This window comes from Triticum dicoccoides, chromosome 6A (genome assembly GCF_002162155.2).
Source record: "Triticum dicoccoides isolate Atlit2015 ecotype Zavitan chromosome 6A, WEW_v2.0, whole genome shotgun sequence".
NCBI classification, from domain to species: Eukaryota; Viridiplantae; Streptophyta; class Magnoliopsida; order Poales; family Poaceae; genus Triticum; species Triticum dicoccoides.
In genome coordinates this window covers 524,576,567-524,584,190 of record NC_041390.1, presented here as the reverse complement: position 1 = coordinate 524,584,190, position 7,624 = coordinate 524,576,567, and positions in this window count along the sequence as shown.

The following is a 7,624-nucleotide window of genomic DNA, read 5'->3' as shown; positions in this document are numbered from 1 at the left end:
ATGGTGAAGATATAGTGATTCGACAACCTACATTTATAGGGGATCATCCCTGGCCCAAGTACATTCATCGATCAAGGCTTCCCATCTCATTGGATGGGCGACTCAAGGCGCTTTCAAAAACCATTATTGGTAATGTTCGTGCGGGTGAAAGAGTGACAATGTCGTTGCTCCAGTCAAATTACAACCTCTTTACAGAAGTCTTCGGAGTTTTGCTTCGAGCAGAGATTGACGCCGTGAAGAAGGTGTTTTTAAGAGATTTCATTGTAATTCTTAGTCATGGGAGTTACTTTGTATTTTCTTGTATTTTAGGTCCAAATCAATGTACCTGTAATTATTATGAGTATGAATAAAGTTACAGGTATTTCTTAAAAGAAAAATATAGTACTCCCTTCATTCATAAATATAAGTTTTTTTTAGAGATTCCGCCGACTTTTTTTTGCGAGGGTAAAGGGAGTTTATTAAAGAGTTATAGAGTTACAGTCGAGAGGCCACAAGTCCTCAATACAAGGTGGAACCGAGCGCAGCCAGACGGCCGTGGCACGCTCGGTGCGGCTATACTTAGCCAACCGATCGGCAACTCTATTTTGAAGTTTAGTGATCTTTTGAGGAAAAAACTCCCTAGTACCAAGAAGTGCTTTGATCTCCATGACGATCTGTCCATACGCTGAACGAAGAAGTGCATCATTTGTCAAGCTAGACAAAGCTTCAGACAAGTCCGTCTGAACCACCACCGGCAAGTCAGAGTGTTGTAGTGCTAAGGCCAAACCTTGCATGATCGCATGTAGTTCTGCTTCCAGCGGGTCATTGCAATAGAAGATGAAACGGTAGGCAGCCATTAGGGCATCTCCTTTGTCATTTCTAAGCACCATACCAACAGCAGCAGATCCATCCTTCTTCAGGAACGAGCCATCAACTGATAGAGCCACCCTACCTGGCTGAGGCGCCAGCCATGGAGTCGATATGACCCTGCCCTTTTGGTCTGGTATCGGCATCTCCCCGGTTGACATTTTTCCTTTAATGATCTCCTCCGTAGTGTAGCATGCAGCCAGCTTAATGGACTTCTAGTAACTGTCAAGGAATTCGACGGTGGCTGGAATAGGAGGGAACTCCTTCCCGTGGATCAGGTCGTTACGTAGCTGCCAAATCCGCCAAATAAACATAAATAGCATGTCCTGGACATCGGTCGAGCACTTCGCCAGTAAAGTAGTTAACCATTCTCTCCCATCATGGATTAAGAAATCATCCTCCGGGAGTGGCCAGCGGCAGCGCATGTTAATCTAGAACAAACGTGCATGTGAGCAAGTCACCAAGGCATGAAATGAGTCCTCCTCCTCCACCCCACAAATCTGTCAGGTTGATCGTGTCGTCAGATGTCTGTATGCCTTGCAACTCTGCGTTGCCAAAGTCCCCGTCACACATCTCCATGCGTTGATCTTCATTTTCTAAGGAACCCTAGACTTCCAGATGTAGTTCCATCCTGACCGGTTCCCATCTGGGGCAGTACTCGAGGCACCATTTGCTGTAATAACATTGTGATCATATGTAGCCAGCGTGTATGCACTCCTCACCGTAAACCCCCCACTCTTTTCCGGGAACCAGGCCAAAAATTCCTCACGTTGGCGAGGCGAAGTTCTGATTTTCACGATGTGATCAACATCCATTTGCCAAAAGAACTCCCTCAGCCGAGTCTGATTCCATGCACCATTATCATCCAAAAAGCCAGAGACTCTGTTAAAACGACAGTTTCCCTTAGGAGTTATCGGACGGAAGGAAAACGGCCGGGGCAGCCAAGGGTCGCGCCAGGTGCGGATCATCATGCCATTACCGACCCGCCAGATGACGCCTTTCTTGACCAACGCAAGGCCATGTAGAATACCTTTCCATACCTCAGAACCAGAGCCCGGGAACACCGTATCCAAAAGTTGACCAGAAGGATAGTATTTTGCCTTCATCAACCGCGCACATAGGCTATCTGGTCTATCCAGGAGCCTCCAGGCTTGCTTAGCTAGTAGCGCTTGGTTAAACGCCCTCATATCCCTAAACCCCATGCCCCCCATGGGTTTAGGTAGACGCAGCCTATCCCAGCTCATCCATGCCATCTTCTTCTTGCCGTTCTCTACCCCCCACCAATACTGACGTATCATCCTTGTAAGATCATCACAAACAGAAGCCAGGAGTTTGAAGACACTCATTACATATGCTGGTATGGCCTGTGCCACTGACTTAATAAGAATCTCCTTGTTCCCCGACGACATGTACTGTTCACACCAATCCACAAGCACTTTCCTCAAACGCTCTTGGAGAGTCTCAAATTTCCCTTTATGCATCCTCCCCTCCGGAACCGGCAAGCCCAAGTACTTGGGTTCGAACGCTTCTAGGGTGATATCCAGCGTGTGTTTAACCTCCTGAATAACATCCGGACGACACTGGCTTGAGAAAAGAATGGAACACTTCGACGGGTTTATGAGTTGTCCAGTCGCCGTCGCAAATGTGTTCAACACCCCTTTCACTAACAATGCCTACTGATTTGTAGCATGGAAAAATAGGAGGGAGTCATCCGCAAATAATAGGTGTGTAATCACCGGAGCACCTCTACTGATCTTGACTCCACTAAGACCATTCTCCCTTGCAGCCTTTTCCACCAACGCAGAGAGAGCATCAGCCACAAATAAGAAGAGAAAAGGAGATAAAGGATCACCTTGACGGAGGCCCCTCGACGGAGAGAAGGATTCCAGCAGCTTCCCGTTAAATTTTACCGAGTATTTCACCGACGAAACACATGCCATAACCCGAGCAATCCATTCAGGTGAGAAGCCCCACTTGGCCAAGGCTTTTTCCAAGAACACCCAATCCACCCTGTCATAGGCCTTGGAGAGATCAAGTTTGTAAGCACAAAGATCCTCTGCACTGTTCCTTATTGACTGGATATGATGAATACATTCAAACGCAATAATAGAGTTATCAGAAATCAGCCTCCCCGGGATAAAGGCGCTCTGATTTTCAGAGATGAGATCATTGAGAATAGACTGCAATCTGTTGACAATGCATTTTGAGATGATCTTGTATATAACATTGCACAAGCTTATTGGACTAAAATCTTTCAGGTCCTTGGGATGAGGAACCTTAGGAATTAGCACAATAGCCGTATCGTTAACATCATCCGGCATAACTCCAGACGCAAAAAACTCATGAACCGCAGCAACAATTTCAGTTTTGAGTAGAGCCCAATTCCGTTGGAAAAACCTAGCAGGTAGTCCATCGCAACCCGGAGCTTTGAGGGGCCCGATCTGAAATAAAGCATTAGAGATCTCCTCTTCGGAATAAGGCCTGCATAACATAATGTTCATCTCCTCTGTAACTTTTGGAGCAATGCAATCCAACACCTCGTCCGGGGATAGGGTTGGATCTTTTGTGAAGATCTTCTTAAAATAGGAGTGAGCCATCCTCTCCATATCTGATGGAACACTGCACCACGTTCCATCCTGCATCTGTAGGCGTTGTATTAGGTTCCTACGGGCCCGCCAAACCGCTCTCCGATGCAAATATTTGGTGTTGCGCTCACCTTCCTTCAACCAGGTGATCCGCGACCGTTGTAGCCATAACATCTCCTCTCTGTATAGGAGCTCATCGAGCTGGTTCATTTTATCCCAGACTGCAGTACGGTCCGCTCCAGCCATCTGAAGGTCTGTCAGTTGTGTGCGGAGCCTCTCAATATCCTTCAACACATTGCCAAACTGCTTTTTACTCCATTCTTTCATATCCTTTAAAACCTCCCGGAGGGACTTGGCCACCGACCCCATGCTGCCTGTAGTTTTGTGTTTGTTCCATGCATCCGCAATCACTTGAGGCAGGCCAGAATCACATTCCCACATAATTTCATAACGCAAGGAGGAGGGTCGACGCTGCTGGTCCTGCAAACCCTCCAAGTGTATCAACAGGGGGCAATGATCCGAACATGAGGTGGCCAAATGAACCACCCTTGCTAACGGGAACGTATCCCGCCAGGCTTCATCAGCACAAGCACGATCCAACCGCACCTGAACATTACGGTCAGAGTCCTGGCCATTGTTATACGTGAACGGAATCCCCAATAAGCCTAGGTCTTCGAGTTCACACACCTCCAAACAATCTCTGAAGGCCACCATCTGAGCTTCCGAGCGTTCTGTCCTTGATAGATGTTCATGTTGCCACAAAGCTTCATTGAAGTCGCTGCACACCATCCACGGCTCGCGCGAGAAAGCTCGAAGCCGGCAGATGTGCTCCCACATACGATAGCGGTTTTCCACCCTGGGCTCTCCATAGACAAAGGTGCACCGCCAAGATGTGCCTGATCCACCATCGACCACACTGACATCAATATAACAATTACAAGAATCATTCACCGTGATCGAGAGGGACTCATCCCAGAAGAGTGCTAAGCCCCCACTCCTCCCATCACTACTCACACCATGAAAACCTTTCAAACCAAGTCTCCAACGTAACTTTTCTATTTTCACAGTAGCTTGCCTAGTCTCGCACAGGAAGACAAGCTTGGGGTTATTGGCTTTTGAGAGGGCCAAAACCTCACGAACTGTCCGGCGGTCCCCCCCCCCCCCGGCAGTTCCAAACTAGGGCATTCATTGCATCCGGCGGTCTTCCTCGAGGGAAGCCGCCGATCTCTGAGTTGTTGCATGATCCTTGGTGAGATTGACACGTTTGCTGCCAGAAGAGCTGCTCGTTGGCGAGGCATTCTCTCCTAGATCTTGACCGCTGCCATCCGTGATGGCCAGCACCTCCTTCTTGCTTTTTGGTTTGTTCAGAGTATCATCTCCCACATTATCCATATTCAATCTCTTCCTCGCATCCCTATCAACATCCATGATTGTACCCGGGTTCTTCACCGGGCTTGTTGCTGTGTCGAGCGTATCGGGGTCCAAAGCCTTGAGGCCAGGGTCCAAGGAAGCACTAGGGCTGCTATTCTTCCTCATCGGGCGAGATTTATCTGCCCTGCTGGGGGTTTGCTCAGGCCTCGGCCGACTGGGGCCGTCCACGTATAGCCAGTCGCCAAACTTGAGACTTTGCTTCTCATGAACCCCGGATCCGCACTCCTTGTGCTCATGTCCAATCCGACCACAGAAACTGCAAAAACGGGCCAACTTCTCATACCGCACCAAATAAACATGTCTCTCCTGCGCATGGACAACGCTAACAAACTTTGTCAGAGGCTGCTTGATATCATGGTTTACCCTAACCCTAATATAGTCTCCACGGGTGTTGCCGTTCAAACGCATCTCTAGGATTTCTCCAGCCCCTTTAAGGATTCGCTCAACAATACCTTGTTTGCAGTAGGGATCAGGTAGTTTGTGGACTTGTAGCCAGATGGGCATATGATCGAAAATCACATCATCCGCCTTGGTGAAACCATCATACGGACACAACAAGACCGCCATGTTGCAGAAGAGCCAAGGGCCCTGCATCATCATCCGCTCCCAGTCGCCCAGGCAGGAAGCTTGGACAACAAATCTGTTGGGTCCGACCAGGCGAAATCTGACCCTTTGCGCCGGATTCCAGGCCGCCCTCATATCCTTGTAGAAGGCTGCCTGCGAGAAATTCTTGTCGGTGTGAACCCTAGCTAGGGCTAGCCACCTAACGCTCTCCCTGATTTCTGGATCCTCCTCATCAATCTCAACATCATTGAACTCCTCATCGTTCAGATCTAACTGATCGAAGAAATCTTCCAGGATGGGGGTTGCGGCCGCCGATGCGCCTCCACTGGTGGCAGAGTTGGCGTCCGAGGGTGAGGCCATCCTGGCGTGGTTGGGGCGCTGCACGATCGACAGAGACGGCGATCAGACTTTGCGGAGGGTGGAAGTACTCAGGGGCGGCAGATCGCCCGAGGATAAAAACCCTAGGCGCGAGGCGTAGGGGAGTGTTTTGCTCTATCTATAACATCTACTTTGGTTGTTGCCGAGCGATGTACGATGTCCTCACCGACTATTAACTACATACGGAACAAAATGAGTGAATCTACACTCCAAAATGTATCACATCCGTATGTAGTCCTATAGTGAAATCTCTGATCTGCTAATTCAGTCTCAGGTCTACCATGATGTGATTTACCAGCTGGAATAGAACCGGAACCACTGATAACCAACACATTATTAACCTAAATGTGGGATCTAGCTAGGATTCATGGACTAGGCCCATCTACATCTTGAGCAAATATAGCAGATCAGGGCAAGGTTTGGCAAAAGAGACACTCCCTCTGTAAACTAATATAAGAGCGTTTAGATCACTACTTTACTTTAGTGATCTAAAGTAGTGATCTAAACACTCTTATATTAGCTTACAGAGGGAGTACAATACAATTCATGGACTCAGCCACCACCACCTGGCATCTAGCCAGGAGTAACCTGCCTTTTTTAGATAAGAGAAGCATCTTACTGGCCTTTACATAAGGCCATATTTGGATTGTCGTTTTTCTTTTTTAAATACCCGTGTAAAAAATACACTTCCCCGTCCGTCGTTTCGATTCCCGCCGGAAATCGGTCCTAGCCCGTTAAGTTACACCTGTAAACTAAATACTCCCTCCGTCCAAAAATAAATGATTTAACTTTATACAAATTTTAATACAAAGTTAAGTCACTTATTTTGTAACGTAGGGAGTACATTCCTATATTGAATACACTGATGCCAAGCGCGGCCTAAGGTAAAATGCAGTCAGCCAAATTTTATTCAAGCAGTGTCCAAGGCATGCCTTACAAGGTCAAGAATATGATAAGATAACATGAAAAATATGATAACCAGTAAGATGAGAATTTCCCCATCCCAATGCAAGAAGAAAATGGCAGCGCTTCCATATGCAACAAGTTGTACTAAATCAGCGACAAGTAATATGGAACAGAGGGAGTAGGTCCCAAGGGACATGGGTTGCTGATAACTCAGGGTTCTGGTTCAGTGGTTTCCAGAAGCGCCCTGACAGAATGAAAGATTAAATAATAACATCCAAAAACTATGTGGGCTTGGAAGCTGAAGGTGAGTGATGTGCAGCCTCCGTTTATTCCAAATCCCTATTTATAATGACAGAAAGAGCAGCGGCGATGGCGGTGCTTGTCTAACTGCTAAGAGCAGAGCTAATTTGGCTAGGCCTTCTGGAATCTGTCAAGTCCTATCTATCAGTAGCAATAATACAACAACAGCAACAAAGCCTTTAGTCCCAAACAAGTTGGGGTAGGCTATATCAGTAGCAATAATGCCAGTGAATATTTATTTTTCCAAAGGAACAGGTCATTACATGATTACAACAACATTGCAGCCCAGAACATAAATAACAGGGGATGTCTGATGTGTCTTCTGTACAAAACATTGCCAATTGGACCTAAACTACACTACAACTTAATTAGAGGGCAACATAGTGTATACATAGACTTTCATGAAAGACCAGGTATCTCCATAGCTTCATCAGCTTTATTTTCCCAAAGATATTGTTTATAATGGCTTGTTATACATTTACCGAGTTTTTTTTTCTATTTCCTTAGATACTAGAGCACATATCTGATTTACATCTTAACTTCTCAGGTAGTCAGGTACTAACAGGTCTGTGAAAATATTTTTTTATCAAACTGTAGCTGAGTCAATATCTTTG